This window comes from Cryptomeria japonica, chromosome 4 (genome assembly GCF_030272615.1).
Source record: "Cryptomeria japonica chromosome 4, Sugi_1.0, whole genome shotgun sequence".
NCBI classification, from domain to species: Eukaryota; Viridiplantae; Streptophyta; class Pinopsida; order Cupressales; family Cupressaceae; genus Cryptomeria; species Cryptomeria japonica.
The window spans coordinates 639,537,950-639,564,355 of record NC_081408.1 but is presented as its reverse complement, the minus strand read 5'-3'; positions in this window follow the sequence as shown (position 1 = coordinate 639,564,355).

Sequence of the window (26,406 nt, the reverse complement as noted above, 5' to 3'; positions counted from 1 at the left end):
TTTTGGTATTTTCAATTAAAATAAAATCATTTATTTCAATTAAATGGTGTAAGTTGAATTTGGATAAATATTTAAATAAATATTAATTTATTTAAATGAGAAAAAGAAGATAAAGCATTTAAAATGCTTGAAGACTTTGAGGGAAACCATTAAAGGCTTGAAGACTTTAAGGAAAACCATTAAAGTCTTAAGAAGACTATAGAAGGAAGCCATCAAGTTTGAAGACTTTAAAGCCATCAAGTTTGACTACTTTAAGGGAAACCATTAAAGGTTTCAAGTGGGCGAGGATAAATAGGATTTTAAATAAATAATTTATTTAAAATAGTTGTGCAACTTGCTTTTGTAGGAAAATACAAGTGGGTGGAGGATAAAGGTGATTTAAATAAATTATTTATTTAAAATAATTGTGCAACTTGCATTTGTAGGAAAATGCAAGTGGGTAGAGGATAAAGGTGATTTTAAATAAATGTTAATTTATTTAAATGTGAGAGGTGGGATTTTGGGGGATTTAAATAAATATTAATTTATTTAAATGTGAGAGAAGATTTAATTAAATAAATATGATTTATTTATTTAATTAATGGTCTGAATTTGGTTAAGTGAATTAAATCAAATAAATTGAATAATTTATTTAATTAATAGGAGAATAGGGTTAAGATGAATTAATTATTAATTGATGGTTAAATAATCAAATAAATACTAAGTATTCATTTAATTAAGTGGACAGATTTATGTGACTACAGATATGTTTCTGTAATCTTCCTATGTTTTATTGTTGCTTTGATTGTATTACTCTTGCTGCATAAGCTAACCAGTTCTCTTTTACGGATTCACTAGTTATGGTTGAATCATTATTTCCTCATCCATGGCCTCACACCATTTCCCGTCCTTAATAGAATCATCAAAATAAATTGGATCACTATAAGAAAATAATGCATGTTCATATTTTCATCAAACCCATGATCATACCTTTCATCTTGGTAGATCTCCCTTAGACTCTTGGTCTTCTTCGGTATTAGGGAGGTGAGAGTGGGTTCTAAACTCTCACTATTGTTGCTACTCTACTATGGAGACTCTGATCTATATAGTCGGGCACATTCAGGAGCCAATTCTCTGGCTACTTTCCTATCTGTCTGTTTCTATTAGGAGCCATTCAAAATTGTTGGGAGCTCTCAAAAGCTATACAAAACTGTTTAGTGCTCCCTGAACTTTGAGAATTTTGTGACGATCTAATTGACTACCTATTCGCATCAGGAGCTATCATGATCTGTCGGGAGTTGTCAAAAGCTATTACAACATCTTCCCAATCTTCATACTCATCATCATCATCAATGGGTACACTTTGTGAGGTGGATGAAGAAGTATCCACCGAGGCATCCCATGCCTCATTCTCCAAGAACTCAATATCTCTACTTATGGTTATCTTATTGGTGATGGGGTTGTACAATCTATATGCCTTGGACTCAACACTATAGCCCATTAAAATGCACTTCTCACCCTTGTCATCCAACTTCTTCTTCTTCTCCTTTGGCACATGATCATATTCCACACACCCAAATACTCTAAGGTGCTCAACTATCCACTTGTGCTTAAACCATGCCTCTTGTAGAATCTTGTCTTGAACCGCCATGGTTGAAATTCTTTTTATCAAATATACTATTGTTACTACAACCTCACTCTAAAATTCATTTTGTAATCCTTTTTCCTTGAGCATGCACCTTTCCATCTCAACAATGGTCCTATTTTTTCTCTCCACCATGTCATTTTTCTGTGGAGTATAAGTGGTTGTTAGCTCCTTCTTTATGCCATTTTTCTTACAAATATTCAAAAAAGAATTGGAGGTATACTCTCCTCCATGATCTGACCTTAGGGCTTTTATGCAATTTCCACTCTCCTTTTCATCTTGGGCTTTGAGCAACAAAAACTTGTCAAAAGATTTAGATTTGTGCTTCAAAAAATAAACCCATGTTCTACGATTGAAATCATCAATAAAGGTCATTAAATATTGGCTTCTACCAATAAATATGGTCTGCATAGGGCCAACCAAATCAGTATGCACTAGATCCAATGGTGCTCTTGCCCTTCTCGAGTTGTCTTTTTGAAAGGGAAGCCTATGTTGCTTACCCAAAATGCAAGCCTCAAACTTGTTTCTAGGATCTTCTATGCTTGGGAAACCATCTACCATTCTTTTCTTTGACAATAAACTCAAACCAACATAACCTAAGTGTCCATACCTAAGATTCCATAGGTTGGAAGGGTCTTCAATGCTCCTCTTAAGGGCCTTTAACTATTGCACTATTGTACATTCTTTCTTGGGAGGTGCAACGATGGACTGAGTAGAGAAACATGTCTCTCTTCTTAAAGGAATAATCTGGTTCTTTGTCATTTGAACTGCTGCAACAACTTTCTTACTCCCATCTTTGTCAAAAATGGCACACTCACCCTTCACCATCAAAAACTTGTATCCATTTTGGATCAGCTGACCAATACTAATGAGATTATGTTTAATTCCTAGGGAAAAATAAATATTCTCAATCTTCTTCTTCTCACCTTGCTTGGTGCAGATCATAAATGATCCTCTTCCTTCAACTGGAACTATTCCATTATTCCCCATTTTGATCTCAAATTTGATATTCTTGTCAATGAATGAGAAAACCTCTCATTAGCACTCATGTGGTTACTGCAACCATCGTCCAAATACCAAACCTCAGGTTTTCCTTCCTCACCAATGTTTCACATGATGAAGGTTGTGGACTGAATACATTTACCCACATTCACATCAGCCACATTAGCACTTTGCTTTGGTTGATTACCTTGTTTTTTCTAGCAATCTTTGGCATAATTCCCAACCTTATGATAGTTAAAGCACTCTAGATTGCTCTTGTCATACCTCTGATTTGATCTGTTATTCTTCTTGCATTATTTGGACTTACTTTGAGAATTGCTCACTCCCTCTTGGTTTTTTTCTTGTCCTGAGCTATCTTCATTGCCATGGCCTTGGCCTCTTGAACTCCTAATTTTTCTTTCTCTTTCCCTACCTCTTGCATTGGCTTGAGGTTTGAAAGATTTCTCTTGGAAAGAAGTAGAAGACCTATTTAGGTGTTTCTCATGGGTTTGAAGAGAACTCATCAACTATCAAAAAAGATAAATCCTTTGCCCCCTCAATGGCAATAACTATTGCATCAAACTTTGATTTAAAACTTCAAAGAATTTTCTCCATAATGCTTTGCTCCTTCATGGTTTCTCCATTCGACCTTAGCTACTTCAAAAAACCAAAGACTCTTGTATGAAACTTTGAAATGGACTCACTATCCTGATGAATACTAAGAGGGGGGAGTGAATTAGTATGCCAAAAATATCTGCACCAAAACACTTACACAGTCTAAAGATAAACCGGTAAAGTAGTCTAACAGTTAAACCGGTTACCACACATGCAAACCAAAATGCGAATAAAGAATTCACCCACAAAAGCAATACAACCATAACACAAGACATTTGACGTGGAAACCCAACTGGGAAAAACCACGGTGAGATGGAACTCACAAGTCACTATCTGCAGAATAGAAACCAGACCGGTTAAGGTCTTACAATGTTCTTCATCAGAACAAATCCTGTTAGGAATCTCAATCTTTGTTAGGAGATAAGTCCGATTAAAGACTACCTTGTTAGAGGATTTTAGATTCACATGTGTGAACTACCTTGTTAGAGGATTTTAGATTCACATGTGTGAACTACCTTGTTAGAGGATTTTACAAAGGCTTTGAGGCCTACTCGGTTAAGGGCTAGAGACTTGTCAAAGATGTGAGTAATCAACAAGTGTTTGATCTATCTAATAGCACAAATTGCTTGGTTAGATCCAGTATTGCTCACAGCTAATGCATTCCAGCATTACTTCAGTCTTCTCTCTCTCTCTCTCATAGTTACAACTTGATCTTCTCAGAAAAGATCATTCTCAACTTCCACCTTAAACCCTAGGTTGACATTAACCCTTTCAGCAACAACTTAAAACCCTAGACATGATGTCCTTTTAAAGGAATCTGATTTCATGTCAGTCTAATAGGATTACATTACAATTTCCTAGGTTCAATGAATCTAGACATACTCAGTAACAGGACACAAGAATCACCATCAATGTGTCAGCACCGTCAAATAATCAGTGGGTTGGTAACTCATCACAAAATGCCAGCTGGTAACTCATCACAAAGTATTACCGGTTCATACAAAATACCAGTTGCCGGTTTGACAAAAATGAAGACTAGTAAGAATATGTTGTGCCACTTTGCTCCCTTATACTGCTTGAGATCTACAAACTGCTTAGGGTCGACATGCCGCTTCAGACCGGGAAACACATTCTGCAAAATCACCACTAGTCTAAAGACTAGTATAGCACATATCGGTTAGAACAAATACTAGTTGAGCACAAGCTCATACATATAAAGGGGATCTCAATACAAGTGTGTGTCCATCAATGACAATCACAACATAAACATAAAAAATGCTAGCAATCTCCCCCTTTGGCATTGATGGCAACACTTAGGAAAATTAAATTTTGACATCTAAGTGTTTTATAACAAAAACTTGCCATTAACAAAATTGCTCCCCCTAAGCATATGCACTATCCCTTAATCAACATAGTGTATAGCAATTTTGCATATAGAGCATATAGCATATATCATAGCATATATCAAAATTTCAAAATAGATACTTCTCCCCCATATGATAAAAGATCAAAATTTTAAAAACAAAAACCAGATATACTTCTCCCCCTTTTCCAACAATGACAAAGTACCACTGAAAAACCCTATTTCCATATATATATAAAAGAGTTTATGACAATAATGAATAATACTTGTCAAAAACCGATTTATAGTCCTGCAAAAATTGTTTCATGGATAGGGACTAGGACTCAAGTAGGGAGGTTGCCACTTCCTTCTCTGTCTGCATCTGGGATACCTATTCCTCCATGGCATCTATTGTGCTCAGTTCCTGTGTGATTGTCAAGGCATCCAAGTTCAGATAACACTTCTGAAGAATTTGTAGTCATGGAAGTAATAGCAATTGAAGCTCCTGCAAATCCCTAGACTATGTGTTGATCTCTTGTTCCATCTTGGCTAACTAGATCTAGAACCAGTGAACGATTTTCCCATATGCTACAAAGGACTCATAAGGAGTCTTGAATGTGCCCAAGTAGGACTATAAGTTTGTTTGAAGCTATTACTTCTTGGCTAGCACATCATCATAGAACAGATGAGGTTGACAGATTTTGCTGAGTAGCAAGTTTCCCTCGTCCAAGGCATTCCTTATGTCCTTTTGATCTTTTAGCAGTTCAGTCCTAAGCTTATTCAACTTCTTCACTAGAGCAACATTAAGAGCCTTTTGGTGCTCTTTCTTTAGATTGGCCTCTGCTGCTTCTTCTAGACTCTGCACCTGATCATCCACTACAGTACATAGAAGTTTGAGTTGTGCTAGTGATGATTCAGTGTTAGGAAGATTAGTACTCAGGATTAAACTGGTAAGTGTGTCTATAGCCGCCTGAATAATATCTTGTTCTCTTTTCCTATGAATGCCTTCAAAGTGCTCTTGGGCAACCTTGATGCTCTGCATAAGCTCAGACTCACTTGCAGATTGGAGATCAATGGGGCTCGAGATAGCAGCCGGTTTGGCTTGGCTATCGGTTGCCTTAGGAGTCTCCATCTGTGTGCTCTTCATTGCTTCGATTGTCTTGTCTGCTTCTTCCTTCTTTTTCCTCTCCTTCTCTTCCTTCTCTTTCTCTTCTCTCTTTTTCTTCTCTTCCTCTTCCATCTTCTTGTTGTCTTCTTCTTCTTTCTACGTCTGCTCTGCTTCTACCTTTTTCTTTGCTTCTTCTTCCTTCTTCTTCTGTGCTTCCTCTTCCTTCTTCTTCTTCTCTTCCACTTCCTTCTTCTTCTATTCTTCCTCTTCCTTCTTCTTCTTCTTCTCCTCTTCTTCCTTCTTTCTCTTTTCTTTCTTATCCTCTTCTTCTTTCTTTTTCCTATCATCTTCTTGCTTCTTCTTTTCTTCATCTTTTTGTTTCTCCTCTTCCTCTTTTCTCTTCTCTTCCTCTTTCTTCTATTTCTCATCTTCATCCTTCTTCTTTTTCTCTTCCTGTTCCTTTGCCACTTGTTGTATGTCCTTAGCTTGTTCGCCACCTTGTTCAGCTTGTTGCCCCCATTCAGTTCCCTCAGAAGGTATGTCCTGGGTGACATCATCTATGTCTAGGGCATCGACGTCGATGGTGTCGATTGGTTCTTCAACCAGGTTTCCTTCCTCATCAAAGACCTCATCCAGTTTGGAAATAACTGGTAGCTTTTCCACTTAGAGGTTGGCCATTCGTGCTTTGTGAGAGCTGATAGCATGACCCATATGCTAATGTGTATCTTTTTCAACATCATCAACTCTCCCCTCCAACAACTAGAGTCTTCTTCTCCTTGTGAAGAAGAGACCTTTATTTTGATCCAGGGCATCAAATAATTCTGAATTTGAGAGTTTGGGGAAGTACTGTGCAAAGACTTTCTCCCTAATCTCCTATTCCTTTTCAATGGCAATGCACCATTTATTATCTAATGCTTTAAATAATGAATCTGGTGTCTAAGATTTAATCTTTGATGGTGACTGGTCATTTTTACATAAATAAAGAATGATTTCCTGTAGTACTTCATCTTTTTCCTCACTATTGAATTCATCGTAATAATCTATTAAATCATGAAGTAACTTTCTCCTAATATTTTTTACTGTTCTTTGACAATGTATAAAAGGTTTGTAAGAGGAGATATCTATATTTACCGGTGCGGATGTTGCTGGTTCATTCTTCTTCATCTTCTTTGTCTATCTAGCCTTCTTTGGCTGTTCATCAGACTCGGTTTCTTCAGAGTCTAGTTCATTTGCCTTAGTCTTCCTCTTTCTTTTGAAGACTTTTGCCGATGTTACCTCTAGTTTCTTCTTTGCCGGTGACTGCTTGGTCACTCTTGGAGTTGCAGTGGTAGCCGGTGCTGATGTTGCAGGCACTGCCTTAGCTTTCTTAGTTGCTGGTTCTTTTCCTTTATTTACCAATGGTTCTTCAACCGGTGCAATCCTCTCCAAGTAGGTTCTAGTCCTCTTAGCCTTTGGATCAAGAGGCGAGGCAATAAGGGTTGAGGCATACCCTTCTAGCATGTCAAACACAACTTCATAACCCATTGGCTCTACCTCCTCCATTCTAGGCTCAATAGCCTCCATTAGACATTTGTCCACCTAAATAGTGAAATAGATGTCATCTTCGTATTTCTTCACTATGTCACCTAAGATTCTTACCCTTTGACTCATCTTTGTTTTGAACTCATCAAAATATTTGTTCAGTACCTCAAGGTAACCGGTTCCAATGGCTTGTACGCTTTCCTTTATCTGCTTGGTTACCAGTTGGTCAGGGGACCACTAGACATCTCCTACACCCAGAAAGTAGCCTTGGAAATAAAAGAACAACCCTACCAGTAGTTGTCCAAACTTAAACCTCAGTGAGTTGTCCTATTTGATTGCCTTAAGATTTAATAGGAGTTGCCTCTGCATACTGGTGCATAAGTCAAAAGATGCATCCTCTTTTATCATTTGGTAAGCAACATTTACCACTGCAGTAGATACAAAATTAATCTTGCTAGCTAAAAACATTCTGTATCCTATCACCATGCAGGCGTATTTCACCAGATCATCCTTGATAGGATTGACTGTCATACCCCGTGAATCACTTGTTGAACTGGTGAGCTTGGTCATTTCCATTTTGCTCACTTTTCTCAGGGCTGGCACTTCCCGTGTGTTGCAAAAACTGGTGACTGCATGAATTTCCTGAGGTGTGATATCATGCGTCCTCTCCAGGTACATCTTGTCACTATGGACGTTGCTCAAAATGATCCTGATGTGATCCTTTGTGAAGTCTTCTAGAAAATACACTGCATTGTGTAATTTCTTCTTCTCTATGACACTAAATTTCGATTTGATCTTTTTGTCCTTGCCACAAAATAGACCTAACTAAGTATGAATAGCTAAAGACCCTAGGTCTTCTATTTTGCAATCAATATAATCAAAAATTCCTTCTTCGACTATGACTCTAGTTGGAACTTGTGATAAAGCATTATACTTGGACTTCCTCTGAATGAAACTTTCTAACTCAATGGATGTACTTGAACTGGTATGAGATGCGAAAGCCATTGAAGAGTATTTCAAGAACACGAAAAATACCTTTCAAATGTGAATTTAGGGCTTCCTGATTCTGCTTCACTTCACTCTCCATCGGATGCCAAATCACTGCTTTGTGTTCTCCACTACCGCTTGCAAACTGGATTTGAATCTCTTTCAAGGTTATCCAATTTCTTGAAATCTAATCTCAAATCACCTTTACTTTGCTCTGCACTTGAAAACTTTTCTTCGCTCAAAAATAGATAGTGAGAAATGATTTGAAAATGGCATTTATACATGTTTCTCACCTACCGTCACTAATGCTCCTCTATTAGGGCGTAAACCCTAATTTGCCTTTTTACCATTTCCGGTCTTCTGCCACGTGATAGGTATTGCGTACCGATTAAGGTCTTTTACTGGTGTCGACTGGGTGTTTGAAAGCATTTCGCCGTTTACTCCCCCTAAGCCTTTAAGGCTTAGTTTGTTGGTTTCAATATTTCCACACTAGGTGCAAAAACTGGTTCCTCTTCTGACATTATTGGTTTCTTCTTCCATGTTTTCTTCATGTCTCCTTGAAATTTTTCAACATCTATTTCTCCTTCCTGAGTGACCGGTATATCATCAGATATACTTTTTCTGCTTCTGTAGAATCTTGCAATGTGACCTGGTTTGTTCCAGTGATAGTAAACAAGTCTAGGTGTTCTCCAAGGTCCATTGTACATGTTTCCATTCTTCCTTCTACATGTTGCAATAGTGTGACCATGACCATGACAGATCATACAACTTTCTCTCCATTCGGTTGCCGCTTGATGGCCATCGCTTCTTGACTAATGATTGAAGACATTAAACTGGTTGTGGTTCCAGTTCATAAAAGGTTCAGGACCAATTCCTTGGGTCCTCTGAGGATATCTTCCAGTGTTATTCATTATAGACCTGCATTCAAATGCTCTATGCCCAAACTTGTTGCATGCATAACAATGACCATTGAACTTATTTGATCTAGGTACAATGTTGATAAAATAAGGAAAATTACTGTAGGCCTTGCTCCTACATACATTGGTAGTGTGTCCTTTAAGATAGTTAAAGCAAACAAGTTTGAATTTTTGCTTACCTTTTCCTTTGAGTGTCGGTTGCTTCTTTGATGCTTCAGCATTTGTTCCTGAGGATTCTCCTTCCTCATGTCTAGAAAAACCAAGACCATTGGTATTCTTTGCCGGTCTAGATGACTCAAGCTTTTGCTCTAGCTTGACAGTACTTTTGCCAAACTTAGCAAGTATTTCCTTTGACTCAAAGAGTTCTTTGGAGATAGCAGTATTTGTCTCCATTAGACTTTCATTTTTAGAGATGGCAATGTTTAGTTCTCCTTGCATGTCTTCTTTTTCCATTCTTCTCTCATGAAGGCAAGCAGTTAGTGCACTAATCTCTTGTTTCAACTTGGAGATCTCATGATCTTTGTCCTTTACCAGATCTTTAGCTTTTCGCCAATTCTCAAGCTCTTGACTAAACCAAATAGTTAGTCCTTCCAACTCCTTTCTCAGATTGGATTTTGAATCATTCATCTTATTCACTTCAGCAATCATGGCTTCCATGTTAGCTTCATCTTCAAAACTACTTTCAGATAGTTCCATCAGCCTCTCTACATGTTCTCTCCTTTTTGCTTGAGATGCCTTGTATTTGACCATAAGATCATCATAGGCTTGCTCAGACTTAGTGAGCCATTAAGTAAGTTCCCTCAAGGTGTATTCCCCCATATCTCTTTCCAAGTGGTTAAACTTATAGAAAGGTAGGCTCTGATACCAATTAATGAATACCAAGAGGGGGGGGTGAATTAGTATGGCAAAAATCTCTGCACTAAAACACTTACATAGTCTAAAGATAAACTAGTAAAGCAGTCTAACAGTCAAACCAGTTACCACACATGCAAACCAAAATGTGAATAAATCATTCACCCACAAAAGCAATACAACCATAACACAATATATTTGACGTGGAAACCCAACTGGGAAAAACCACAGTGAGATGGAAGTCACAAGTCACTATTTGCAGAATAGAAACTAGACCGGCTAAGGTCAGACTAGTTAAGGTCTTACAATTTTCTTCATCAGAACAGATCCTGTTAGGAATCTCAATCTCTATTAGGAGATAAGTCTAATTAAAGACTACCTTGTTAGAGGATTTTAGATTCACATGTGTGAACCACCTTGTTAAAGGATTTTACAAAGGCTTTGAGGCCTACCCAGTTAAGGGCTACAGACTTGCCAAAGATGTGAGTAACCAACAAGTGTTTGATCTATCTAATAGTACAAATTGCTTGGTTAGATCCAGTATTGCTCACAGCTAATGCATTCCAGCATTACTTCAGTCTTCTCTCTCTCTCTCACAGTTACAACTTGATCTTCTCAGATAAGATCATTCTCAACTTCCACCTTAAACCCTAGGTTGACATTAACCCTTTCAGCAACAACTTAAAACCCTAGACATGATGTCCTTTTAAAGGAATCTGATTTCATGTCGGTCTAATAGGATTACATTACAATTTCCTAGGTTCAATGAATCTAGACATACTCAGTAACATGACACAAGAATCACCATCAATGTGTCAGCAGCGTCAAATAATCAGTGGGTTGGTAACTCATCACAAAATGCCAGCTGGTAACTCATCACAAAGTATTACCGGTTCATACAAAATACCAGTTGCCGGTTTGACAAAAATGAAGACTGGTAAGAATATGTTGTGCCTCTTTTCTCCCTCGTATAGCTTGAGATCTACGAACCGTTTGGAGTTGACATGCCGCTTCAGACCGGGAAACACATTCTGCAAAATCACCACTAGTCTAAAGACTAGTATACCACATACTAGTTGGAACAAATACCGGTTGAGCACAAGCTCATACATATAAAGGGGATCTTAATACAAGTGTGTGTCTATCAATGACAATCACAACATAAACATAAAAAATGCCAACATATCCTTCATTTGAAGAGTCTTAAAATCTCTTCTAAGCATCTAGAGCTTCACCAATCTAACTTTATCAGTTCCCTTGTAACTGGTTTTGAGGATTTCCCATGCTTCCTTAGCATAGAACTAGCTGCTGCTATTGTAGGAAATATTGCCTCTGTTAAGGATGCTTCAATCAAACTAAATGCCTTATCATCTTTTCTTCTAGTTTCCCTCAACTTGTTCTTCTGATTGTTTGTGAGGGCAGCATACTAAGCTAGATTAGTAGTATCCACAAACCCAGTTGCATAGAATTCCCACAAATCATTTGCAACCATGATGGTCTTCATATTCCTTGCCCAAACATCATAATTTTATCCATTAAAGGATGTAAGCTGCTTCTAGCTCTTTCTTTCATCTCCAACCTTTTCTCCCACACATAAAACTCAAATACCCAAAAAATACAAATGCCTAAACAAAAGGATTTTGGGCTCTATAGCTCTATAGCTCTAATACCATGAGAAGAGATCAAAATATCTCTCAAGATTGGTGGTCCCAAATACAAACAGAGACTATTGTCTCAATTCCCAAACAACTGGGAACACACCCACAGAAATAACATCAATAACATGCAAGGAGAAATGAATGATTTCTTGCTTTCTATTAAATAAACTGAAAATGACAAAATACAAAATATAAACTGTAAACACTCACTGCATATTTCTAATCCTATAGGTAGCAATCAGGAGCTTCTCTATTCTACACCAAATGGAGCTTCTCTGAGCTCACTACAATGCTCATTTGGAGTTGCACATAGTCAGGAGCAATCACTACTAAACTGACACACCATATAGTTAGGATCTATCTTGCTCAACTGACAAAACACTCACACATAGGTTGTTGCTCAAAAATTCTTTTGCTCAGTCTAGAGCTTCACTTCTCTCTTTAATCTGTTGATCTGCACTTCACTTTGTGATTTTTTTCCTTCTCTAACTGACTGGAGAATGTTCTCTCCTTTTGTCACTTTGCTGTTTATTCAAAATTCCCCCCAAAATTCCAAATTCAAACCAACTTACCTACCAAATTAATTAATGCTACCAATCTACAGTTCACATAAAGGGTTGTTGGGGTAGAGATCCCAACCAAATCTCCTGCAGGTTGTTCTACTTTAACATTCTCCTGATAGTAGGTGGGGAGATATCCATTGGGAGATGTCTAGTGGCCAGGGCAATAAATAATTCCAACAAATTTATTAGGCTTGTTAACCATTGAACTCCCTTTGAGTGGCAAGGAAATCAAGTCCCATTTAGCTAGAATCTGGGAGTCCTAGGAGATGAAGGGGGAATTAATCTTTTTTAACTTAATGGTAAATGCCCAAAATAAAACCTGAAATGGATAATTCAATTCTCCTAATAACTAATTCAAAATAAAAAGCATTTTTTTTGAAGATTCTAGAATTTATTTCCCACAACAAGTTCCATACAAGAATTGCTAGAGCAAGTTGCCAAATATAGCCAAATAACTGTTTTTTTGTACAAACAAGGGAATGAATCAAACACATTATAGAGTTATAGATAAAGGGGGGACTGCCAATGAATTTTTCTTATGAGCCAAGACCAACAAGCATGGGAGAAGGAACAATTAAGAAGAAGATGATTCATTGTTTCAAACTCAAGTTACATAGAATATAGTTAACCTAAACGCAGTTAATTTATTTGGAATACGAAGATGAGAAAGTTGTTCACTAGAAATATTTTTTTCTTGGAGAGAGAGTGAAGAAAAGACACCTTCTTTAGGGAGAATAACACTATTCCAAAAGAATTTGAAGCATTTGGCCAAGGAGAGATCTTTATTAAGGAGAACTTGATACCCTTTACTAACTATATATCTCCTAGAAGGTGAAAGGGAGAAAATGAGCTTTTGATTTCATTATTTGAAATGAATAAACATTTGGCTAGAGTTATTAATTAGTCCTCATTTGACTTGTCATTTATTAATTGATAATTATTCTTATTTATCAATTGAATTAAATTATTTTTTATTATATGAGATATAATTATGTTTTTATGTCTTATCATTTAACACCATCTTATCCCATATTTGTATAGAAATTGTATTTCCACTCCTCAATTGACATTATCTTCACTCATTTATCCAATAATTAAGTTAAATAATGTATTATTATGCTCTCATAAGTTTGAAATGAATTTTTTCACAACATGTGTATTTAACTTTGTTGGAGTTGATAGTAAACTTGACAACTCTTAGAAATCACCCAAAACCAAAAGACCTATCATTTCTAAAGAGATAAACATATGATTGACTTCTATACAATGTATAGAGAGGGATAAATCCACACATGCATTTGGTAGTGAGAGTAAATCATATTGAATTGGTAATTGAATTAGTTATTCAATTAGATAGATTAAAATGGGCAATAATGAATTCTTGTAAAAGTATAAAGGTAAAAATCTAGGTGAAATAGTAGGTAAGTGTTAAGATAGTTCATGACAAGTGTCCTCATCCTATTCTATGGGAAATCATGACCTATAATTAGCTATTTTTATACATAGAAAAAAACTCCTAAGATGATTTGTAGTTAATAAAGTAATTAGCAACCTAATTAGTAATTATAAATTCAATGGCTATCTCAATTACTCTAATATCCCACTTAAAATCAACTAAGAGTGGATATAAAAGCCTAATAGTGAATGCAATGATTGATGCATGGATAGGTCATATTTTAAAGGAATGGTGGGGTTCCCATGTATAGATTACTGGAGTAATTAGGACAATTATATACAACTATTTAATTAATTACGTCCTTTCATTACCTTTTCAATTAAGCTTAACTTGGCTAATTTTAATCTTTAGTTATGTTTTTTTTCTTAAGTTCACTCTTTTTTCCAAATATATTTTAGCTAGATTTGAGCTTTGTTTGGCTCTTCCTTATTGTAGTTTTGTTCTCCAAAATTTAGTTTAGGGCATCCTTGTTCTCTCTATAATAAGTAAATCATTATGCATTGTAAGTAATTTAATCATGTAATCTTTTCTTTTGAGGAATATAGCATATTTTTCTTGTTGCTTTTGTTTGTGGAAGGTGTTCTTTTTAGACACAATGCACCACTAAGAGGGGGAGGGGGTGAATCAATGGTTCTCAAACTTTTCTCTTTAGCTATCCAATCCAAGTATACCATTTATTAGATATAACTATGAACATACTTACCGATTACTGAGGAGACTAAACTCAAATGAAAACATACATAAGGGGACATCCCATAACACTAGCATGTATGAGGAAAACCCAAGATGGGAAAAACCTTAGTGAGTAATGCTACTGGATTCTACTAATCCAATCCAGCCTCATAGGCAAACCTCTGTTACAATGTCTAGGGCACCAACCCAAGGAGCTATGACCCCTGCTTGATTTATGGGCTACAACCCAAAGGAACTACAATCCCTCATTTAGGGAACCAACCCAAGGAGCTACAACCCCTACCTGATTTATGGGCTACAACCCAAAGGAGCTACAACCCCTACCCTGAGCTACAACTCAGTGTTCACAAAGTGATCTTAAATACAAAAGTAGTAATTTAGTTATAAGTGAATCTTGTAACAACTCAATACAAACTTCCCTGCCGGTGAGATATCTTCTCTGCAACACTGACTCACTTCTCCTACTACTTTTTGCCTGCTGCTTCTCTATCGATAAATACTACCCGTACACCTCTTCCACTTATTTTTCTTTGTTGTATCACCTTCTCATAGCTTTGTACTTAACCAATGCTCAAATCTACCAGTTTACTATCCACCTTCTCCTCAGTTTCCTTCACCTTTTCTATGTTGGTATATCCACTACCGGTTTTACTATTTTCTATCCCTCCTTTCTCTGATACTCTCTATGAACGTGGCTGATTTTCTCTCACCTGTAGAAGTAACTTACTTTGTAGTAGCACACTGATCTTCTTTGCTATAGCCCTTAGCAATGTCTTTGCCCTTCTTATTTATAAACTGATTTCCTGCCAAAGGACAATTCAAATTCTATGAGGTTAGGGTTTCTTCACCATCTAGGAGGAAAGCCAAATCCAATCAGATCCTATTGGATCTTGTCTGATCTAATCTTTTAGATTGTCAATCTGCATGACTCTACCATTTACACATCTCCTAGATCATGCCTTTCATCTCTAGCAACTTGCTTTTTACCCGAATAGCGGATCCCTTGGTCAAACATGAAAGATCAGTCATGTTATTTCCTCCATCACCTCGATCTTCTCAATCACTCTTAGATGGCTTGTAGTTGTCTTCTAGAACTCTAGCCTCAAACCCCTACAATAGCTTTGCAACATATCTCGTGAATTGTGTGACCTTTCATTAAATTTGACCAACCCTACAACAACCCTATCGATGTACATTCCATCTTTATTCAAATGCAGATTCACCACGTTGACTCCATGTGGCATCCATATCAACCAACTACCATCTTGGCACTTGATGTTAGTCCAAATAGGACCACCAACCAGCCACTCTACCAGTTCTTCTTTCTTGCCGATTTGCTAACATCGCTGGTATCACACACTATACCGGTAACCTCATCATGTTTGAATTCTGTTGAACTATGGGTGTAACACCTTGACCGGTCATCAAACATGTCTTTATTGAGCATGCTCATTTCAACAAGGTGGATAGTCATATACATCTGCACCTCACTCGCATTACGAGTGGACTTATATACCAATTATCACTCTTGATGACATTAGTCATCAACCTTCACTAGACTCCTTCATCGGTCAAGCCATTCTCTTCTAACTGTATCTACTCAGTTGGCTTGTCTGAATGATAAACACATCACTCATCTGATGTATTAGTATCTCAACATGCCTTCTCTATCAGTCGAGTGCATAACCCTAATCTCATGCACTTAAGGCATTATGTCAATTCACCATTGGATCTAGTGTGATCCTTCAAGTACTTGCCTTTACCTCTTTACTCTTATCTCACCAAACTATAATACACTCAATGCATATAGGAGATAAGCTCCACTTACTTGGTAGAGTGACACCTTGTCATTTGCTCATGTGAGTTCCCTGTTTGTGGAGCATATCTTCAAATAGGCACATGTGATCCGATGTGGACAGACTCACTGTTAGTCATTGCTTTTCACAATGACTGCATCTTGAATCAGTGAGTGTCTTGTAGTTGTGCAACCTCATAGCACACCAGTTCATTCTTCTCTTCTAGTGTTGATGTGATTTTGATAACATTCCACCTCTTCATCATAAGCACTAGCTCAAACATCATGCTCATCCTCCTTGAACTCTATTCACGACCTTTGCAGGCTAACATCCACTTTCTTTGTTGGTCTGACTTCCCAAGTAAAAATATCACTTACTAGTTGACATCCTTTCCTTACCAATGATTTGCAACATAAGGTGATATCAAGGATATCTCAACCTATACTTCCTCCTTGATAGTGTTGCACATACATCTCTCATATTGGTTGACATCAATGACAACACAATGCCAACAATTCTTGTTTGTTGTTTGATTTTGCAAGGTTGAGTTGCAAAATTCAACATGCTATAAGAGTTCAATCATTCAACATGGTATCAAAGATCAATCTTAACTTCAACATGGTATTAGAGCATGGATTCAGAAAGCCCCTTCTTAAGCTTCAAGGGTTTCTTTTCTCAAAAGTGTTACAAGGTCTCCAAGTTTGCCATCCTATATGGATTTGGAAGTGGGCAATTTTCTATTAGCTTTTGGAGAAAAATGGGCATCATTATTTGTTTGGAAATTTTTTATTTTAGGCAACTTTCTATTTTTTGCAAGATTTATATGTTTAAAAAGTTTCTCTTTTTAGAAAGTATATTTAAAAAACAATTTATTTTTTAGAAAGTTTCTTTTTTTGGAAACCCTTCAACCCTTCCAAGCCCAAATTAACATGCAATTGAATTTTTGGCAATAGCTTGGTCATATGGAGTCAAAATTGTGCAAACAAGATATTGCTAAAAATATGATTCTAGAAGGAATCTAAATCTCTACATGGTTTTATTATATTTTGCACCAATTTTGTATACCATCTTTAAATTCCGACTTTAATTTTGCACTTACAGGGCCTTAATTGGTCATACAAACACCATTTTTTGACTTCTATATATTATCAGATAGGTTTCAGAGTCCTATATCTAGATCTGCTACTATTTTTTCCCAATTTTGCCCTAGGTATTTTATTATTTATTCCATTTTTTTTTTCACTTTATGGGTGATTACTTGGTCTTTTGGCCCCTGAAAACTTTCTCTTTGCATTGGATTGCTTCGCTTGACCTATTCTACATGTATTTCAAGAACTTTTCCTCTTTGGGTATATTGGGCATATTTTTCATGCATTTCTTTACTTGTAGATACATTACGATAAAGTGCCCCTTTTATGTATGGATTTTTTTTGGATTTTGCATATTTTTTTGTCCCTTTTTTTGTGCATACACTATGTTATAAAGTGTCATTAGGGTTGTGTAGTGTGTTTTATTTTGTTTATCACAATTTTGTTTAGTGAGTGTTCCTCCATGACAAAATTAAATTTTATAAATTCTTGTCCCATGTGTGTGCATTGGTTGCATGCCCTTTTTCAGTTGTACGTTCTTTCTTATGCATATTAAATTTGTTTTCATGAACTACTTAAAGACATACAATTTTAGTGGACCTATCATCTCTCACCATTGTCAGCATTATGGGGCTTTCTACAATTGGTGTTTATTCTTCCTCTGTTTCACTTTAGAGTGAGCTATGTATTCGGTATTTGTTCCAATATACAAGTTAGATGCATTGGTTATATTTCAGTGATATGGAGATTTTTTCTTAGACTATTGGAAATTATATTATTTGCTAGCAATTTAGTCTTACACATGGGTGACTAGTATCGTTAGGTCACTCATGTATATTCATGTATCATCTATATCTTCAATTGCTAGATGTTTCGCCTTTGTTTTCCATCTGACAGATTGAGTAGTTTAACTGGGGGCACTCATGTAGATTCTTGTCATCTTGATCCTAATTATCATCTTGATTTTATGATAGTTGTGTACAACTCCTTTGTGATTTAGATGATGTTATTTATATTTCTATTCATTTGGTACATAATTTTTTTGGAAGCTTATTAGTACATTATCTTTTGTCTCTTTTAGAGATGAGTTTTTTTCCCACAACTTTTTTCTCCTTTTTCTCTATTTGTGAGAATTGCATTAGTTTGAGTTGCATTTTATTGCATTTATTTTTACATGAGTACCTAATTGGGCTTCTTTTTTGGGACTCATGCATGCATTTTGAATCCATCTTAAGTTTATTAGATACTTCTTAATTTTATCTTAAGGGGAGGTGTTGGAATAATTATGAAACTTATCTAATTATTTAATTTATTAGGTACTTTAATTAATTTACTACTTAAGATAAACTTAGGTACTTTTATCCTTAGTTATGTTTTAAATCTTAATTTATCTCTTTTGGGCATGTATTTTAGCTAGAGATGAGCTTTTTTAATCTCCTTATCCTTGCACTTTAGTTATCCTAAATTTAGTTTAGGGCATCCTTGTGCTTCCTAATAAGCACATCATTATGCATTGTAAATTAATCTTGTAATCTTTTTTTGTGAGGAATATAGCACATTTTTCTTGTTGTTCTCATTTGTGAAAGTTGTTCTAGTTTTTTGTTTGATCTTGTATGCCTATATTGGAAAAAATTGTGTTGTAAAATACAAATATGGTATAAGAGCTCAATATTCAATTCAACATTGTATTATATATCAATCTTAAATTGAACACAAATATATGAAATCTCTCATAGACAAAGAAAGTGAGAAACTAACTTGAACAAAATTGATATCCAAAAGAAAAAAAGAAATAATTAAACATGTGAAAAAAGGATATAAGGAGAACTTAATGTGACTCCCGCATAATTTATTCTATAAAAAAGGTACACTTGTTTTCTCCTCAATACGAGAGAGAAAATGAAGATACAAATATCCTTATATAAAACTAGCTTATGTGTCAATGATGAAAGACCTATAAAAAAATTTGACCCCTTGGGAATAAATAGATCCATTGGTGATTGGAGAAGCTATTCTAATAAATTGAAGAAATTGGGAATCTAAATCCAAATGATGTTTAGCTTTAGAATTTTCTTTAATATTCTCATGTTGAAATAAGATGATGTCAATCTAGAATCCTATGAAGAGTGATGTAGAAAAACCTATAAATATGATGAAGATGGTAGGATAAGGTGATTATGCAGCTATAAAAAAGAGAAAATGAATATCCTCAAGACAATCCTCTAAATATATAATTTGAGACTCCACAAATAAGGATGATATGTATGCACGATAAAAATGATGAACATTATGCTACATTTAATCAATAGTAGTGAAATACATGATGATTCCAAGAAAATCAAGAATAATAGGACATGAAGATTATCAATGTGAGGAGAAGAGCTTGTAGACAAGCCTATAAACCATTGACACATGAACAACATATAATATATTCAAGTTCTTCTAATGTTTCATCATGTAAAATGGTGAAATTAGGGCTTCACCACCTTATATAATTGTTGGAATTTTTTATGATGATGTTTTGACTGTCATTGATGAACACACACTTGCTTTGAGATCAATTTTTGTATGTATGAGTTATGCTTAACCGGTAATTGTTCCAACTAGTATTATGTATTATAGTCTTTAGACTATCGGTGTTTTGCATAAAGTGTTTACCAATCTTAAGCGGTATGAAGATCCAAAGCAGTATGAAAACCTCAAGCAATTTGAGGATCCCAAAGTAGTACGAAGGAACAAAGAGGTTGTTATCATTTTTACCAGTCTTCATTTTGACAACTGGTAATCGGTTAAATTGTAATGAACCGGTATTACTCTGTGATGAGTTATCATCCACTGACACTTTGGTAGTGATTTTGTGTTGTGTTACCAAATGTGTCTAGATGCACTAAACCTAGGAACTTGCAATGAAATCCTATTGGACCGACATGAAATCAGATTCCTTTATAAGGACATCATGTCTAGGGTTTTAGGTGGTTGATGAGGTTTTTGTTTGTGCGATCATAGAAGAGAAGCTTAGATCTGTGTGAATAAACAGAGTGTGGAGATATTGAAGACTAAGGTAATGCTGAAATGCATTAAAAATGAGCTATCAAGGATCTAACCAAGCATACTGTGCTAGTATCTGATAGTTCTGATACTTAATATAAGTACAGATCCAATAGCCAACAAGATGAGAGGGGGGGGTGAATCATACAAATTTAATCTTCCATTAAAACATCAGATTCAACCTCGGTAACATATACTATAGTAATATAACCAAAACTGTTAAACATGCAAACTCAAAAGTATATAAACATCATAAACCTCATAAAACTAGATTTAACGTGGAAACCCAAATAGGGAAAAACCACTGTGGGATTTTGGACCCACTAAGAAATATACTCTTCTAGAGTATGCTTGGTTAAAAGAAAATCCTGTTAAAGATTACAAACACATTGCTAGATGTGACCCGGTTAAGGGATTTCCTTCAGATCTGTTAGGATCTTCACCTTGTTAGAAGTGACCTTGTTAAAGGATTTCAAGCACTCAATTAGAATGTCACCTTGCTAGAGGGTTTTACAAATAAGATTGTTAAGTCAACTCAGTTAAGAGATTTTCTGTCACTTTCACAAAATAACAGTAATAAAAATCTATCTGCAACTTCACATCTAAAATGCTAAAGCAGATTCATATTTGTTCAATAAAATCTAGACATAGAACTAATCTTGTCTATCTGCTAGGCTTCTATCCTCTATTATTCAAACAGGTCTCCAAGCTTCTGTGCTCGGTAATCACTATGTAGCATCCTTGTGCATACACTTGCCCGCATACATTGTTTATCAACAATTTCCTATTTATAAACAATTAGGTAACCGCTTAATCTCATTGATCACATTTCCCATGATCAATCATAGCCATCAGATTTTTAATCTTGTCCAGGTTCAATGCATCTTTCGATCTGAAAAATGTTTTACCCTACCTTGGAACTTGCATACATTTCTTGGAATTGTGCCAGGGTATTGCAATTCAATCTGCACTATAGATCTTCATGTCGAGTTTCCATTGCCTTAGATTTGTTGACAAACTTCATCCACGACTCACTAATCATTTAATCAATTCTAGCTCATCAACTTCATTAAATAACGAATGTAAACATTTAATGCATTCTATTATAGCTCAGTTACAACTCGCTTATAACTCGGTGAATACTAAACTTCACTCGGTAGACATTCCGCCTTCATTAACCAATAGCGATAACCTTAGGGTTTACCGACTAGGTTCTTTGCTTGGTAACATAGTATAGTATTATCCTTACAATTTACAACGTATGTATGATGTTAAAACAATCTAAACATCATGATCTCATCATTGTCTGACTCAGTAATAGTTGCCCATTGAATACCTTATTCATCCCTTTATTCATCATATTATTTCCTATGTCTTTTACCGACATCTTTATACTCTTTTAAATCATACTTCTAAAGATATGGCAACATCATACTGAATTAGAAAATCAATTTCTTGACATCAATTACAAAATAATAATATCAAGACAGTAAACATCCTTAATCAACTATATCCATAATCATCAATAACCTTCTCAATATCCTTATGAAATGCCAACAATCTTTCATTGTCTATTATAATGCAATATTGGCAACAATCTCCCCCTTTGGCATTGATGGAAAAACCAATTGATTTGACCTTAAAAGATTTGGATTGCTATGATTCTAAAATGCTGAAATGCTCTCCCCCATTCATTAGACTTCTCCTCTTTTCTTCAATCTTCTTTCCAATCTATAGTCTACTCAATTTTCTTTTAGTCTTCTCCCCTAATGTTATTCTTCTCCGCCTTTGACAACAATGCCAAAAAGTAAAGAACTAAAACATAATTTATTTCTATATGAAGTGATTTCCTGCTGTTGTGTATCAACTAAGTCTCGGTCAGAGAATTTTGTCTTTAATTCTTGTTCCCTGTATTGTTTCCTGTAATATTTCCTGTACACCTTTAGAAAACATCCTAAAGTGTGTAATGCAGCATCAACTCCTATAAGATATTCAATAGAGTCATCGGATTGATGCTTTCACCAAACTCGGTCAGTGAGTAGAAGATAGGGGTAGGACCCCTAACTTACTTCTGAGATATTCAAAAGTGTCCCTTGGTAGTGGCTTGGTGAAGATATCTACTATTTGTTCCTTTGTGCTAACATACTCCAACACCACTTTCTTCTCTTGAGCTTCTTCTCTAAGATAATGATATTTGATAGAGATGTGCTTTGTCTTAGAGTGCATAACAAGGTTTTTTTGAAATATTAATGGCACTAGTATTGTCACAGAATATAGTTACTGGCTCGGTAACTTTCTCATTTATACCTTCCAATAGTTGTTTGATCCATGCAATGTTGGTACAATTCAATGTTGCAGCAATGTATTCAACTTTTGTTGTTGACTGTGAAACACATCCTTGTTTCTTGCTAAGACAACTCACTAGTCTTTCTCCTAAAAAGAAAGCTCCTCCACTTGTGCTTTTTCTATCATCAATGTTGCCTGCCCAATCAACATTAGTATAAATTGTTAAATCAAAATCATTTCCTTTCTGATATACTAAACCATAATACTTAGTGCCTTTCAAGTATCTAAAAATTCTTTTGATTGTTGTCATGTGTGTTTCCTTAGGATCTGCAGAGAATCTTGCAACTATACCTACTGCATGTGCTATGTCTGGTCTGTTGTGAACACCATATTGTAGTTTTTCAGTTATGGATCGGTAAAGTGTCTCATCAATAGATGCAGATTCATCATTCTTTGATAATTTATAGTTGGTAGACATAGGAGTTCTTACTGGTTTTGAATCCTCCATTCCAAATTTCTTCAAGATTTCCTCATACAGTTTGTGTATTTCTTCCATGCTCTTATGAAATCTTTCACTTGCTCCACTATGATCTCCTTCAGATTACTTATACTTTCTTTCATTGTAATCATTAGATTCATCAAGATGAAAAGAACTAAATGCAGATTCAACTTTACTTACCGAAGATCCACTGTTATCAAAATTACTTAACTCAAATACATGTAGCTTACCAATAGTAGCATCTAAAGAAACTGGCATATTAGGTACAAACCTCAATTCATTGATTGCAGAGACTCAGATTGCATAAGCTGGTAGAAGGGTTCTCAACAACTTACTTGTTATATCCTTTTCTTCAATAGTTCCACCTATTCCTTTGATTTGATTGACAATCTCCTTTAGTCTTGTATTGTACTGAGTTATGTTCTCACCTTCATTCATCATCATAGTTTTAAGTTGTCCTCTTAGACTATCTACTTTTGCTCTTTAAACATGTTCATCTCCTCCATATACTGATATGAGCTTATCCCACATTGCCTTTGCATCATTGCATCCTTCTAGATCATTAAACTCTGAGTTGGTCAATGCAGATCTTATTGCATTCATTGCTTGAATATGTTCTTGCTTTGCCTTTATTGCTTCCGTAGTCAATGGATAGGTGCTTGGTGTAACAAAATCATTCTCTAGATAGTATACAACATATTCTCCAACTCCTGATAGATGTAGCTTCATCCTTTTCTATCATGTAGAGAAACTTGACTTGTTTAGCTTCGGTGCATCCCTCTTATACATCTTTGGATCTTTAACTCAAGTGCCTTTAAACTTTTCTTCTAGAGTCCAAAGCTCTGATACCAATTGATAGTTCTGATACTTAATATAAGTACATATCCAATAGCCAACAAGATGAGAGGGGGGGGTTGAATCATACAAACTTAATCTTCCATTAAAACATTAGATTCAACCTCGGTAACATATACTATAGTAATATAACCAAAACTATTAAACATGCAAACTCAAAAGCATATAAACATCATAAACCTCATAACACCAGCTTTAACATGGAAACCCAAATAGGGAAAAACCACTATGGGATTTCAGACCCACTAAGAAGTATACTCTTCTAAAGTATGCTCGGTTAAAAGAAAATCCTATTAAAGATTACAAACACATTTCTAGATGTGACCCGATTAAGGAATTTCCCTCATATCTATTAGGATCTTCATCTTGTTAGAAGTGACCTTGTTAAAGGATTTCAAACACTCAATCAGAATGTCACCTTGCTAGAGGGTTTTATAAATAAAACTATTAAGTCCACTCGGTTAAGAGATTTTCTATCACTTTCACAAAATAACAGTAATAAAAATCTATCTACAACTTCACATCTAAAATGCTAAAGTAGATTCATATTTGTTCAATACAATCTAGACATAGAACTAATCTTGTCTATCTACTGGGCTTCTATACTCTATTATTCAAACAGGTCTCCAAGCTTCTGTGCTCGGTAATCACTATGTAGCATCCCTATGCATACACCTGCCTACATACATTGTTTATCAACAGTTTCCTATTTATAAACAATTAGGTAACCGCTTAATCTCCTTTATCACATTTCCCATGATCAATCATACCCATCAGATCTTCAATCTTGTCCAGTTTCAATGCATCTTTTGATCTGAAAATGTTTTACCCTGCCTTGGAACTTGCATACATTTCTTTGAACTTGTGCCAAGGTATTGTGGTTCAATCTGCGCTATAGATCTTCATGCTAACTTTCCATTGCCTTAGATTCATTAACAAACTTCATCCACAACTCACCAATAATTTAATCAGTTCCAGCTCATCAGCTTACTTCATTAAATAACACATGTAAACATTTAATGCATTTTGTTATAACTCGGTTACAACTCAGTTATAACTCGGTGAATACTAAATTTCACTCGGTAGACATTCCGCCTTCATTAACCGATAGCGATAACCTTAGGGTTTACTGACTAGGTTCCTTAGGGTTTACCGACTAGGTTCTTTGCTTGGTAATATATCATAGTATTATCCTTACAATTTACAACATATGTATGATGTTAAAACAATCTAAACATCATGATCTCATCATTGTCTGACTCGGTAATAGTTGCCTATTGAATACCTTATTCATCCCCTTATTCATCATATTCTTTCCTATGTCTTTTACCAACATCTTTATACTCTTTTAAATCATACTTCTCAAGATATGGCAACATCATACTAAATTAGAAAATCAATTTCTTGACATCAATGACAAAATTGTAATATCAAGATAGTAAACATCCTTAATCAGTTATATTGATAATCATCAACAACCTTCTCAATATCCTTATGAAATGACAACAATATTTCATTGTCTGTTATAATGCAATATTGTCAATAGTATCTAGATCACTCACTTGTTGATTACTCACATCTTTGACAAGTCTGAAATCCTTAACTAGGTAGGCTTGGAAAAGCCTTTATAAATCCTCTAACAAAGTGGTTCACAACTGTGGATCTGAAATCCTCTCACAAGGTAGTCTTTAATCAGACTTATCTCCTAATAGAGATCAAGATTCCTATCAGGATCTGTTCTGGTGAAGAACATTGTATGACCTTAACCGGTCTGACCTTAACCAGTCTGGTTTCTATTCTGTAGATAGTTACTTGTGAGTTTTTGCTCGCTGTGGTTTTTCCCATTTGGGTTTCCATGTAAAAACCTCTTGTGTTATGGTGATCGTGCTTTTGTGGGTGAATGCTTTATTTTTTGTTTTTGTTGCATTTGTCTTAACCAATTTGTTAGTAAATATGTTATACCGGTTGACAGCTAAACTCATTTAGTGTTTAAGTTCAGTATTTTTTGGTATACTAATTCACCCCCCCCCTCTTAGTATTCATCAATTGGTATCAGAGCCAACCTTTCTATAAGTCTAACCACTTGGAAAGAGATATGGGGGAATACACTGCGAGGTAAATTACTCATCAGATCGCTCAGACTGAGAAAGCCTATGATGAACTCAAAGTCAAATATAAAGCTTCTCTAGCTAAAAGAAGAGAGCATGCTGAGAAACGGATGGAGCTTACTCAAAATAGTGCTTCTGATGAAGTAGAGATGAAAGCGCTAGTTGAAGAAGTTGAAAAACGGAATGAGTCTAATGCCAATATGAGAAGGGAACTGGAAAGACTAACTATCAGAATGTGTCAAGAGCTTGAGAACCACATGAAAGCTGAAGATTTGGTAAAAGGCAAAGATCATGAGATCTCCAAGCTGAAGAAGAAATGCAAGGTGAACTAAACATGGCTATTTTTGAGAGTTCAACCTTCAAGGAATCCAATGCTTCTATTACCAAGGAGCTCACTGTGACAAAGGAG